The following is a 14,887-nucleotide window of genomic DNA, read 5'->3' as shown; positions in this document are numbered from 1 at the left end:
TCATATAATGTAACAATATTACTTTTGGAAATGCTTTTCTTACTGGAGCGAGAGCAGCAGCAACATACATTTGGCACATAGTAAGGCTGTTTTTCATTCCCTGTGGCAAAACTGTCCATTCATATCTTTTATAAGGCTCAGCCAAATTAATACTAGTCACTGAAAAAGCAAATCTTTTCATATCCTCCTTATCTAGAGAGATAGAATAGAAACAATCCTTAATGTCTATAACCCATAGAGGCCATTCTCTTGGCAACTGAGTAGGAGATGGAAGTCCAGGCTGAAGAGTTCCCATAGTTTCCACCTGTTCATTTACTCTTCTTAGATCAGTTAACATCCTCCATTTTCCAGATTTCTTTTTCACCACAAATACTGGGGAATTCCAAGGACTTAGAGAAGGCTTCAAGTGTCCTTGGTCAAGTTGTTCATTCACTATGTCTAATAAGGCCTGAATTTTATCACTTCTTAAGGGCCACTGCTCTACCTACACTGGTGAATCAGTCTTCCACTGAATAGTGAAAGTGCATGTAGGCCTTCAACAGCAGCCCTGCCTAAAAAGCCAAAGTGCTTATTTGTAATCCTATCTGGTATAAAATGTCTCTTCCCCACAGATTGATGGGGATTTTTTCAACCACAAAAGTAAAAACTCCTGTTTCACCTTCAAAATATCCATCTTAAAGGAGTTACTCCTACCCCAGACATGTAGGTGTCTGCCTTAATCTTTGGCCAGTGATAGGGCAAAGTTGGGCACCAAATTGTGAAGGTCCGGGCTAGCTCCTCTGAAGGGCTCAGAATAAATCCTCGTCAGGATAAGCAAAAGTCCTTGCCCCACGTTGGGCGCCAAAATGTAAAGGTTCGGAATTGTAAAGGTCCGGTCATCTCTAAATTGTCCTTGGGGACTGCCTTCTGAACTCAATTCCAGATTAGACTAACCCCTTGCCCTCCTGCCCTCCTCTTTTATCCTAGCAGAGATTGTAGTGAGAACTCAACAGGGCTTGTGAGAAAATACTTCAACCAATGAACTTGTTCCTTTTAAAGGTTGTGTAACTCCTTTTCAGAAGTTCAAAGTGTAAACTCCCCCTAAAGGCTGGAACTAAAGGTGTGAATTCTGAGCCCAGACAACCTGAGTTCTCACCTTGTAATCTTAACATATGCTCTACTGCTTCTCTATTTCCCAAGTTTCTACTCATACCACTGCCTCATATTGTAAAAACTGCTATTCAACCTACTGCTGATACCTGTAGGCCAGGTCATCACTAACCCCTAAATTATCCCCAAATTGATGAGGAAAGGGATGCATCAGGCAACTCTGAGGTATTCTGGTCATTCAGCCCTCCTCCTTATTGGTAATCAGTTCTTCCTCCTCTTGCTTCTAATCAACTTTGATTGAGGGACCCAGGTGCTTCTACTCTCTTGAATTTATGAGGATGTCAGTGGAAATAGTAGCTCCTTGAGATAAAAAACTTTTTTTACTTTTTTGATTCCTCCTCCTTAATTGCCTCATTGCTACCTTGGGATCCTCCCCAAGATCACCTCTTTAGGAAGTTATGCTTTACCTCAATGGATTCTTTCTAGAATCCTTCTCCTTCTCATCTCCTAATTCTACCTTTCCCTTTTTGTTTTTGTTTTACTTGTTTCTAAGTTCTTTCTCCAGTTCTGCTTCTACCTTGTATCCTCATATCCTTGAGGTCATAATTGTCAATAATTGCCCTAAGGTCATTTAAGTGGTAAAAAGTCACCTGGAAGACTTTTAGGAACTTGTAACCAAGGAGGAGAATGGCAGAAGTAATATCTAATCCATAATGTGTAGACTAGTTTGTATACTATATTTGTGTAGACTAGTTTCCCCATAAAAGATAAGATATCATCTTAAGAGTCCATCTTATTCCTTTCTAGCTGCCCTTTGTGTGATATCTCCCTCCTCCTAGAATACCAGCTCTTTTGAAGGTAGGGATTGTCTTGCTTAATTTTATTTTTACCTTCATCATTTAGCACAGATCCTGGCACAGAATTAACGAATACTTTTCATCTGACTATCTGGGTGTGTGTTTTGTCCCCAGATCTGATAAGATGTTCACTGCAGTCCAATGATTTCAAACCTCAAGGAGAGCTCACCTCATCTTCAACAGAAGTACTAGTGACCAATTCTTGATTTGTCCAAAAACCCGTGAAAGGACCAACAATGGCAACCTGGACATCAAGACCCAAAACCTTCCCAGTCCACCTGATGAATGAGTCTTACATTCACAGTGCCTTTTAAAGAAAATGCTCTGAGAAGTAGGCAAGGATTCATAACCCTTGTTCCCTGTGGAGCATAAGAGGATTTGGCTTCCTTTGGGGCTTCATAAAATATTGGGGTTCTGGAGTAGTATTGTGGCTATCTCAAAAGAATGTGTAGGCTTAAACCATCTCCAAATCAAGAAGCAAATTTTTTATTATGATGATGCTGTTGACAATGAACTAAGTTCCACAAGGGAGTTAGCAGAAAAAGCAGGGAACAATCAGGTATTTTTATAGGAAAAAAATGAGAAAAAAAATCATGTCACTGATCTTAGAGATGGAGTTGGGGAGTGGTTAGTTTAGACATCACAAAATGTAAACTAAGACAAAAAAAAATCTAAAGGTAGAGACACAGCATTCCTATACCTTATCATACCAAAGGGCTGCACCTCTACAAGATATCTTGAAATCTGCATTGTACCACTTTCAAGGCCCAGGTAGTCCTGGTGGTCACTACCACATCAGTATCACAATGCTTTCTATTTTAAGTAAATTCTTCTTGTACTCACAGCAACATGAGGTCATGCTTTGAATCCTGACTAATTTAAAAGGAAAGTGATTCACTGGGTAGGGCTCGTGAGCATCATTATGAATAGACTGGCATCTGAGGCAGGTTGTTATATATTGTTAGAAATAACTATGGGACAATATGGTCTATTTTGTGAAGTTGGGAATCATATGACAGTAGGACTGGAAGAGATATTGGAGATCATCCATTCCAACTCCTTTCTTTCACAAGGAAGGAAACTGAGGCCTTAAGAAATAAAGTAACTTTGGAGTGCATGTTATTAATAGCAAACTAACATCTCTTGCCACATAGCCAACTTCTGGGTTCTCTCTATTCCTCAGTTCTCACCATCTTCTCTCTTCCCAGTCCCCAGCTTTGGGGATGTGCTCAGTGACCACTTAAGTGAATGGTATTCTATGCAAAACTGAATTATTTAAATAAATCTGCTACTAAAAAGTAACCATCATTTACAGAAGTAAAAAAAAAAAAGTCTGAATTCTGCTCTTTTTTAATAGCGAAATGTCCTCAAATTTGTTGTTACCATAGGTGAGAGAAATTGGTACAATGGTTTTAAAAGATGTCTTTATCTTTTAGAACACCTATATGCCTTTCAACAACCACTATCCATCCTTCTCTTTTCTAGGTAAGCAAAGGAGGAAGTGAAGTAATGCTATGGCCAGATAGTGACTCCCAGAATTCCAGAGTGGGATGTAAGTTGATGGATTTAGAACTGTAAGGAATTTTTAAAAATATCTAGTTCAAAGTCTTCATTCTGCAGATAAGGAATCTAAGGCCCTAAGACAGTAAATGACTTGACAAAGTTAGGATTTGAATTCAGGTCTCTTCATTCCAAATCCAGAATTCTTTGACAAGGAAGAAACAGCACAGGCTTTGATGATCTGCTTCTGACTGTTGTTGTCTCAGTCAAAAGGACATGTTATAGTTATTATATTATATATTTATATGGTTATTATATATAATTAAAAGGTAGGTATGGGCAGCTAGGTGACAGAGTGCTGGTCCTGGTGTCAGGAGGAGCTGAGTTCAAATCTAAGACTCTATATCACTTTTAGTGAATCATTTAACTCTGCTTGCCTCAGTTCCCTCGTCTGTAAAATGAGCTACAGAAGGAAATGGCCAGCCATTCTAGTATCTTTGCCAAGAAAACTCCCAATGGGTCTCACAAAGAGTTAAACATGATTGAGACAACTGAACAATAGACACCACTGTGGTTAGAGGGTTGGGCTTAGAATAAGGAAAACTTTGATTCAAATCCTCCCTCAAAAACTTAACAGTGTTTTTATCAGAGCAAAACATTTAACCTCTCTCTGACTCAGTTTCCCTATCAGTAAAAAAAATGACAATAATAGCACTTGCCTTACAGGGTTACTATAAGTATCACAGGAGATATTATATGTAATATACTTTGTAAACCTTAAAATATAAATAATAGCTGTCACTATTGGCTTCTAACTCAGAAAGGTAACAAAAATCTTATTATTCCAGCAAATGTTTCTCCCATGGTCTCTCCCATTTCTCTGATTCGACAGTAATAAGCTAGACACAGCCCATCCACAAAAGCAAAGAGATTGGAAAATTGCCTCTGTATAATATCATGATGGAGAGGGTGTTACTTGCCTTTCAAGTTTGAATTCCCCATTTAAGGTTAAAATAGTCTATTAAGCCAGGATGATGGGGTCTGTTTATGCTGATGAGAGTTCCCAACAGAAATCCTGCACACACTAATGCAAAGAGGAGAGATCAATATGTCAGTAATGTATCCTTCATGTAAGTAATGGAAACACTTTCTCGTGGGTTATATTGGGTTGGCCTCGAAGCTTCCAATGAGAGACTGAATAACAGGTGACTGTGGCCCGGGTCGGTATAATCCAATCCATTTTCATATAGGCAGACATAGAGAGTCAAAGAAGGCAATGGGAGAGATGGTTTGGGATTTTTTTTTTAATTTACACACTGAGACTTTCTTAGTATCTGCTGCCTGAGGCTGACCTAACAGATGGAGGGTTACAGTCTCAGCTTTGCCATTTTGTAACCTTGGGCAAAGTACGAAGTTTCTGTGCCTCGGTTTCTCTATCTGTAAAATGTAGACAGTAGTAGTAGACCCCTTTTTCAGGGATCTGAGGTAGAGTAATAAAACATGCAAAGGACTTACAAAGAATTCCTCAGAAGAAACAAGATGTGGAATTCCATTGCCCTGCTGTTACTTTGAAAACCATAGAATGTGGAGTTGGTATCTAGGTATCTAGGCCAACCCTCATTTTGCAAAAGAGTAAAGCAAGGCCAGACAGGATAAATTCTTTCATTGGTAAGTATTTAATCCCAAACTGACTTTTTTCTTCTTATTGGGAATATTTTTGCCTCATTTCTATCCCTCCCTCTCTCTAGGAGTCATATACTCAGAAAATGCAATCATGTGAACATTACCCAGCAAAACTGGATTATGAAGACAAATTTGCTATCAAAAATTTATCAATGTGTGAAGAAGTCAAGTATGGAGGAAAGGGTGAAAAATAGAAGGAATGGTGACAAGTGAAAGATCATATGGGAATCACCAACACAACCAAGATTAAAATCCTTTTTAATTCCTACTTTAAAGTACTTTCCACTCTACCCCAGGCCTAAAAGAAATCAAATAATAGATATTAGGAGCTAAAATAAAAATTATACTGAGTGAAACACTAGGAGTCACTATATAACAATGTTTAGAAGGTTAAATCACAACAATTCCTAGTATTTCACCTCCCAAAATATCCCAAGAAGTTTGTCAGTAGGTCCACCATAAAAGTCAAACTCTAGTCATAAGATCAATCCTTAAATCAATAAACATCTATCAAGCACCTCCTCTGTGCCAGAACCATGCTGACTGCTGGAATTCCTTTTAAAATTTTGGCTTGTGGGAGTTTATAATTAGTTAAAATATCAGATAAATGGTATACAATATATGTCCCCAGTTAGGAAGAGGTTCTCTAAAGCAAGGAGATTGAACAGGGATTGGAGTTCCCAGCCCAAAACTAAGAAATAAAACTTCCCAATTGCTGTCCATCTTGGAGACTAAAATTATTAGACCTGTCCAAACATACACCCATACCATAAACAAAAGGACTAAAGGAAATACACATGTCTAGATAGACTGAATGTATTTATTAGAAGTAAAACTAATTGAGTAAATTAAAAAAAAAAAAAAGAAACACCTTATAGCAGAGAATGGGATCTAAGAGTGACCTCTCAGGAGGCAAAGAAGAAAGAATTAAGGAAAGGTAAGTCCTCTACTTTCCCCCAAATCATATGCTTTTTCCAGCACTTCAAAAACATGGGCAAATTGCCAAGAAAACCAGCTTTTCCCCACCCTGAGTTCACTTCTCCCTATAATCTTGGAAGGGGAAACCACATTTTATATGCTGCCCTTGGATTAACACTAATACTGTTAAAACTGTTTTCAGTTGCTGTTTATCTTCACTGAAAGATTATCCTTGTCTGTCTTTATGTCTGTGTGTGTCTTTCTCAGTATCTCTTTTTTCTCTGTCACTCTCTCTCTCTCTCCTTCCTGTCTGTCTCTCTGTTTTTCTTTGTCTCTCTTGTCTCTGTTTCTTTCTTTCTCTCTGTCTCTCTTTCCTGTCTCCTTCTCTCTCTGTCTTTCCCTCTTTTTTGGTCTCTCTGTCTCTCTCTGTCTCTCCCTCCCTCTCTGTCTCTCTTTGTGTGTCTCTGTATCTCTGTGCCTATATGTCTGTCTCTGTCTCTTTTCCTCTCTTTCTCCCTCCCTCTTTGCTGTCTGTGTCTCTGTTTTTCTTTGTCTCTCTGTCACTGTCTCTTTCTTTCTCTTTGTTTTTCTTGTCTGTCTCTCTTTTCCCTAGTCTCTCTGTCTATCCTTCCTATCTGTCTGTCTATCTTTCCTAGTCTCTCTATCTTTCACTCTGTTTTTCTATCTTTTTTTCTCTGTCTCTTTTCCTGTGTGTTTCACTCTTTCCCACTCTCTTTCTTTCTCTCTGTGTCTCTTTCTCTCTCTTCTTCTTCTTCTCTCTTATAATATCTATGGATTTTTCTTGGCAAAGATACTGAAGTGGTTTGCCCTTTCCTTCTGCAGCAGATCAAGGCAAACAGTGATTAAATTACTTTCCCAGAGTCATGCAGCTAGTAAGTGTCTGAGGGTGGACTGAAACTTAGGTCTTCCTGATTTCAGACCTATCACTCTATTTACTGAGCCACCTAGCTACCTCCTAACCCTATGAAATAATAATTATTATTATCCCCATTTTATAGATGAAGAGAGTGACACTGACAACTGTTAGAGGACCAGGGTCATATGGCTAGTCGATGTGTGAGGTCACATTTGAACTCATATATTGATTCCAGGACCATTGCTCTAGCCACGCACCACCTAGCAGCCCATTACAGGTAGATAGGTAACAATTCCCAAGTAGGTATTGGGCATGGGAGTGTCTAGTTGAAAAGATTCCAGCTACGGTAGCTTCAAGAAAGGAGGCATGGCTGATTGAGGAGAGAGAGTCCAAGAAGGAAGAGGGAGTTAACTAAAGCAGAGATGACCGTTGCAGGAAATTCTAAGCCCAGAAAACTAGAGATTTTTAGATTCTGGAGCTGGCTAGCTAGAATGAATGGCTAGTGAATTTGAGTTTGGAGGCCCATTGCTTTTGTCAGAGAAATGGAGAAAATGGCTTCTTCAGTAAGATCTCCCTTCAAAGAAGTGCCAGTGCTGCATCTAGGCTTTTTCATTTCAGAGGTGTTTATTTTGGTTTTTACCATTTACTATTTACTATTACTTAACCTCTCAGTTCTGTAAGCTATGTTTGAAGACTCAAGATTTCAGAGGAAATGCTAACTTACTCTGATAGAGAGAATTTTCTCAATTGGGAGTTCCCTATTACAGTTACTAATAACAGTAATAAAATAAAATCTAGCATTTATGTAGCACTCTAAGATTTACAAATCTGTTTACATGGGACTTCCGTTGATTATCACAACCTTCTTAGATAAGTGTTATTATTATGCTCATTTTACAGATGAGGAAACTGAGGCTGAGAGAGTACAATGGCTTGCCCAGGGAGCAGCTAATAAGTAATAAGCAGTATTCACACTCAGGCCTTTTTTATTCCAAGTCCAGAATTATAGTCACTATTGTGAGGATTAAAATCATCCCACCTACAATAAAAGAAACTAAAACAGAGCTCTGAGCCAATAGCACTTTATTAAAGGATGGAGGACCTCTAGTTAATTTCCTATAATTAAGCAAGTGAATTTAGAATTTGCAGCTCACAGCTTTGAGGCTTAATAATATCATTGATATGATTCTATCAAATTGATCAATAAGGATTAGCATAGAGTAGGGACCCAAATGAATTATTTCTCACAGGTTGCTGTTAGGTCAGGTTCCTCTCTCTAAGCTATTACAATAACTCCCTATTTATCCAGCATCATGGAGGAAGTGAAAGATCATTCAATTAATCAGTAAGCATATATTTATTAATTATTTACTATGTGCCAGGCATCAGCAATAAAAAGAAAAGCAAAAATCATATGCTGTTCTCAAGGAGAACACATTTTTTAAAATTTTATTTATAATTTTTTGACATTATATATGCATGAGTAATTTTTTTATAACCTTATCCCTTGTATTCATTTTTCCAAATTATCCCCTCCCTCCTTCTACTCCCTCCCCTTAATGACAGGCAATCCCATATATTTTACATGTGTTACAATATAACCTAGATACAATATATGTGGAGCACACATTTTTAACAAGACTTCTTTCATCATTTTTATCTGTTTAAATAGCAAGATTACTTGTAAATACATTCTTACTAGACTCTGCTCAGTGTACTTCATTCCTGGGCAGGAGACTGTCATCCCTATAAAGTTAGGCTATGGTCCAAAAGTACAAATGCCATTTTCAGACAACATCTTCTTAATTAATAAAAAAAATTAAGTGCCTAGTATCTGTCAGCTCTAAAGATATAAAGAAAGGCAAAAGACAATCTCTGTTCTCAAGGAGCTTACAGTGCAATGGGGAAGTCAATATGCAAACATTTATGTGCAAAAAAAAGCTACATATAGAATAAATTGAAAATAATCTTTAGAAGGCAAGCACAAGAATTAAGGAGGCTCAGGAATGGCTTTCTATAGAAAGAGGAAACTTAGCTGGGGCTTGAAGGAAGCCAGAGAAGCCATGAGGCAGGGATGAGGAGAAAGAGCATTTCATTCCTGAGGGAGTGCAAGTAAAAATTCCTGGAGCTAAGAGATAAATTGTCTTGTTTGAGAAACAGCAAGAAGGCCAGCATCCCTAGATGACAGAATATGTGGGTGTTGGAAAGTGTAAGAAAACTCAGAAGGAGTATGGGATGGAGAGAGGCAAGGAGTTGTGAAAGGCTTTAACTTCTAAACAGAGGATTTCATATTTCATCCTAGGAGGTGATAGCAGCTATTTTATTGAATTTATTGAATTACTGGGTTTATTGAGTAGGGGGATGACAAGGCCAGACCTGTGCTTTAGGAAGATTATTGCCAGCTGAATGTAGAAGGTACTAGAGTGAGGAGTGACCTGTGGCAGGCAAACCAACCATCTAGCTGGCTATTGCAATAGTCCAGGCTCTTAGCCAGCTGATCATGTCACAAATCAAATTTTCTCTTCTGCTTCCTTTGCCTTCAAAGGGGATTGATGAGGAAAACACTCATTCTGCCCCTGAGGTCTTCAATTTCATGCCTAAAATTTCATCATCTTTGGCCATATTTCCTGGGTTACTTCTAGCCTTATCATCAGTGCCCACATCAATCACTAGAAGTGGGTAGTAGCCATCTGTTTTGATAGTCTTACGAGGTTTGCTGTTATGTCTTGGATACATGTCCAGGAAGACCACAAACATTCTGCTGTTGTTATCAGGTTGACAAACGCTCCTGAGCAGGGAATTACCAACACCACTGCTCTTTGTTCTTTTAATCTTACTAGATAATCTCTCACTTGATAGTTTCTGTGCCTCCACTATATCATTCCTTGGAGAATAAGCAACTTCCTTCTCAGAGCACACAGCTCCCTCCTTTTCTGAAAGAGCCTCAAATTTGTTTCTTCACTTTTAAATGCATACTTATTGTTTTTTTCTTTTAATTTCATGACAAGGATCAAATTTTTCCTTCAATTCACACCTTTTCCCTCCCAACCCCTACTAAAGAAGCCCTCCTTCATTTAAAAAAAAAATTCAAACTCCACTGTCCATGATGATTTGGAGTATGGAGAGTTTTTTTTTTAATTCTTCCAAGAGATAGACAAATCAATACTTAGAAGATAGATAGCAGTAATTTGTATGTAACAAAAACACAAACCATTCACTGAAAGTCATTATAAAGTTCACCCTACTCTCTATATTAGTTGAAATTTTTAATTTTAAAAACATTCCACTATTTATAGGTATTTATGCCTTGCCTCTTAGTACCTCCTAAGACTTTTACAATCTGTTATTAGATTTTAGCTTCTTGACAATCATATACAACTTCCTTTCTTTATTGACTCAATAACTCTACAGTCACATCCCATCAAAACCAGGATTTGTAACAACCTCCTGTTTCACCAATTTGTCCTACCCACCAATCCATACCACCATTTGCTTTATTCATCATTGTGTTCTGTTTACCCTTTCCTAGTTATCTGGGGTTGCCAACCACTCTCTCTTTTTCCTCCTCTTCAAATCTTCCTTTAATCCTTCTTTGAAGGTTCCTACTTTTTTATCTTAATATTATCCATGGGATTTCCTTGGCCATGAAGTATTTGCTCCTTGGAAGGAAAGCCAGAGTAAATCTGGACAGCATGCTAAACAGAAGGTATATCATGTTACTGAAAAAGGTCTGTTTAGTCAAAGATATCTTCTTCCAGTGGTAATTTATGACAATGAGAGTTGGATTATCAGGAAAACTGAGTGCCATAGAATTGATGTTTTTGAGTTATGGTGCTGGAGAAGACTTTTGAGAGTCCCTTAAGAAGATCAAAATGAGGCAGTTAAATGGCACCTAACATTTCTTAGTTTGTGACCCTAGGCAAGCCACTTAACCCCAATTGTCTCAGCAAAACTAAATAAATAAATAAGTCAATACACAAATTAATTGACTATTCATCGGAGAAACAAATTGAATCTGAGGCTTAAATACACTGGCTTTATAATGAGAAGATAGGACTTACTAGAAAAGACCTGATCTTGAGAAAGATCAGAGGCAAAAGCAGGTGAGATGGATAGATAATATCATAGAAGCAATGAACATGAGCTTGGACAGACTTTAAGAGATAATAAAATAAAAGGTATGTTGTGGTCCACAAGTGAAAAATTCATTAAGAACTCTTTCATTCTTCTTGATTTTACCCTCTTTCCTTTCAGTTTTCTTTTGAAGTAACCAGAAATTAAAGCTAGATCTATAGTAACCAGAAATTAAAGCTAGATCTATAGATTATTCTTTTTCAATTTTTCTCAATTTCTCCAACTTTTTTCCTTTCCATTTTTAATGAATTTCTTTATAGATCTGAGCCCCCTTGGAAATCACCTACCCAATCCATTTTCTTCTCCTCTCACATCTTTTTCCTACTAATCCTTCACTTAGGAAAGATAGAAGTGATATATAAGATTGTTGGAAGAGCTCATCTATTTATAGATGAAGAAATTTCCTCATCTACAAAATGCCAGTAGAGCTTATTTCATTCACATGGCTAAATATGAAGCATTATTCAGGATGTAACAAAAATCTTAGGGTGGTTTTAAGCTACTAAAGCTACTTTGCTGAATTGCTGGTAGTTGGTATTAAACTCAAAACTGCACAAAAACTTTTGGGACATGCTGCATGTAAAGTGTTCCAAAGATCTTAAAGAACTAGGTAAATGTCAGTGGTGATGATAATGATGATAGTAATGATGAAATGGGTTTTATGGAAATACTGCTTTGGAATTTAATCACAGGACAAAAAAAATAAGAATTGGCTTGTTTAGAAAAGCAAAGATGATATTTCCTAATCCCACTATTAAGGCTTCTTTATAGGCATTCACAACTGGAAAGACATTGAATACAGTTGCAGCCACTGACAATGTCTCAGTTGATAACTGAGGACCGGCTTAGTGTGGAGAAATCGGTCACTAGAAGGCTGACTATTAAGTGATTGATTTCTACAGCCACAGAAACTCAGGAAGATAGTCTTTTCAGAGACAAAATGTATTGCTTCCAACACTTATTTGAGTGTGATCAGGGGGAAGTCACTTGATTTCTCTATAAGATGATAAAATAAGGATCCTTGTCAAACTTATCATGTGCAGTCCACATGAGACAATATATGTAAGACCTAACAATATTATCTAAATGTTGTTCTTGTAAGCTAAGTGGCAAAGTGGTTAAACTACTGGGCTTGGTATTCGGAAGCTCTAAGTTTGAATCCTCCCTTAGACACTTAACTGTGTGACCCTGGATCAACCATTTAACCTCTCTAAATCTCAATTTCCTCATCTGTTTTATGGAGATAATAATAGTATCTGGCACCCGGGATTATTGTGAGGATGAAATGAGATGAGAGAAGATGAAAAGATTAAATATTTATATAACATCTACCATACTGGCTAAGAAATAGAGTAGTGGAGCAATGAAATAGGTTAAGTTCACAAGACACAATAGCCAATAATTATAGTAATCTACTGCTTAATAAACCCAAAGATCCCAGATTCTGGGATAAGAACTGTGGCAGAAACTAGGCATTGACCAGCATCTAACACCCTATACCAAGATAAGGTCATATTTTGTACATAAAGGATGATACTGTAAGCAAATTAGGAAAACAAGGGATAGTCTACCTCAGATTTGTGAAGGGAGGAATTTATGGTAAAAGAAGTATTAGAGAACATTTTGAAATGCAAAATGGATAATTCTTATTACATTAAATTAAATTACAAACAAAATCAATGCAGCCAAGATTAGAAGGGAAGCAGAAAGCTGGAGTGGGGAGGTGGGAGGGGGAAGAATTTACATACAGTATTCCTGATAAATGCCTCATTTCTAAAATATATAGGGAATTCTAAGAATATAAGCCATTTCCCAACTGATAAATAGTCAAAGGATATAAATAATTTTCAAAGAAAGAAGTTAAAGCCATGCTAATCATATGAAAACATGCTCTAAATCACTATTGATTAGAGAAATGCAAAATAAGATAACTCTGAGATACTTCATACCTCTCAGAATGGCTAAGATGTTAGGAAAAAAATAATGATAAATGTTAGAAGGAACGTGGGAAAACTAGTACACTAATGTATTGTTGAGTTGTGAACTGAACCAACCATTCTGGAGATCAATATGGAACTATGTCCAAAGGGCCATAAAGCTATACATACATACCCTTTGATCCAGCAATGCCCTGACTGTGTCTGAATCATTTCAAAAAAGGACCTACATGTGCAAAAATGTTCATAGCTGCCCTTTTTGTAGTGGCAAGGTACTGAAAACTGAGTTGGATGCCCATCAGTTAGAGAATTGAATAAGTTATGATATATAAATATAATTAGAATACTTTTGTTCAATAATAAATGATGAACTGGCTGATTTAAAAAAAGCCTGGAAAGACATACATGAATTGAGTGAACAGAACCAAGAGAACATTGTACATGGTGACACAAGATTACATGATGATCAACTGTGATGGACTTGGCTCTTTTCAACAAAGAGGTGATTCCGGGTAATTCCAAGAGACTTGTGATAGAAAGAGCCATCACATCCAGAGAGAACTATGGAGCTGAATGTGGATCAAAACACATATTTTCAACTTTTTTTTGTTGTTGTTTGTTTGCTTGGTTTTTTTTCTCTTTTCCATGGTGTTTTTTCCCTCTTGATCTGATTTTTTTATGCAGCATGATGAAAAGAATTGCATACGTTTAACCTATATTGGATTGCTTGCTAGGGTAATGGGGAGGAGGAGAGAGAAGGGGAAAAAAGGGTGTATGTAAAAAGGTATCCATGTATATATTTTGAAAATAAAAATCTTTAATTAAAATAAAATGAAATAACATCTATCATGTGCTAGGCACTATGCTAAGCATTTTATAAATATTATCTCATATGATTCTTACAACAATACTATGAGGTAGGTGCTGTTATTATTCCCATTTTATAGTTGGAGAAACTGAGGTAAATAAAAGGAAACATTTATAAAGTGATTTGTAAATATTAAAGCATTCTGTAAATGATCATGGTGGTGATGATGACAGATTTTATAGAGCTGTTGCCTTGGAATTCAATCATAGGATTTATGAGAATAAGAATTTTTGGATGGCTCATTGGCCCTCTGGCCTCAGTATCTTAAAAGGACAGATGGCTTTGCAGTAAGAGCTGGACTTGCAGTAAGTACTAGCAGCAGCAGCTCTCCCACTATGAGTCCTGACTCAACTAAGAAAGAGATCTCAGAGCCTCATAAACAAGTGGCTTTAAGAGCTTAAGGAAAACTCCTTGTTCTTGGGAGGATGTTTCAGAAAATGAAATGCTAAGGTGCCACTGGCCCTTTAACCTCATGCCTACAGAAGAGCTGCCACCTACAGATTTCCGGAGAACTGATGAAAGTCATCTGTCCAGTTCTCTTAGATGTTATCCAAGGATCATTTCCTTCTTGAAATAATCTGACTTTTATTTTCTCCCTGTCAGCTTTGGAGTCTCAAAACAACCACCCCCTCAAGTTCCAGTGGTAATGCAGCTGTTCTTAAAAGAAGAAGAAAAAGAAGGAAAAACCTGCCAAGTTAAGAAATAGTGTTAGGTTTCCAAAATAATAAATTAAAATGTACCAAGTGTCCAGAGCTTGTTCTTTGCTGGTTGACGTGGTGCTATGAGAGGCTGACATTCTGTTGGAGCCCAATGCATCACTTGTGCAGGGCAACTCCAAGGGATGCATCATGCTAATATATCACCCAAGCAACAGACCCCCTAGTGATGCATTACTCAGGAATGCACCCAGGCAGGAGGATTTGCCTATAAGAGAGAGCAAGAAGGAGACCAATTCAGTGTGTGCCTGTTAAACTTGCAAATGTCATAGGAGGAGAGGGGAGAACAAGGGAGAAAGGAGGGGATT

At 37.4% G+C, this 14,887-nt stretch overlaps 1 long non-coding RNA gene across 1 annotated transcript in view; it reads right to left on the bottom strand.

The window, feature by feature from the left end:
- Positions 1-14,887, bottom strand: part of LOC141541361 (uncharacterized) — a 135,075-nt gene that overhangs the window by 50,134 nt on the left and 70,054 nt on the right. The window contains exon 2 of the long non-coding RNA XR_012481761.1: positions 14,604-14,787. This is a non-coding gene — a long non-coding RNA (uncharacterized LOC141541361). The remainder of the gene's footprint in view (positions 1-14,603; positions 14,788-14,887) is intronic.

The sequence above is a fragment of the Sminthopsis crassicaudata genome, chromosome 4 (genome assembly GCF_048593235.1).
Source record: "Sminthopsis crassicaudata isolate SCR6 chromosome 4, ASM4859323v1, whole genome shotgun sequence".
In the NCBI taxonomy this organism is placed as follows: Eukaryota; Metazoa; Chordata; class Mammalia; order Dasyuromorphia; family Dasyuridae; genus Sminthopsis; species Sminthopsis crassicaudata.
The sequence above is the reverse complement of the archived record's forward strand: the minus strand, read 5'-3'. Positions and strand labels throughout refer to the sequence as shown.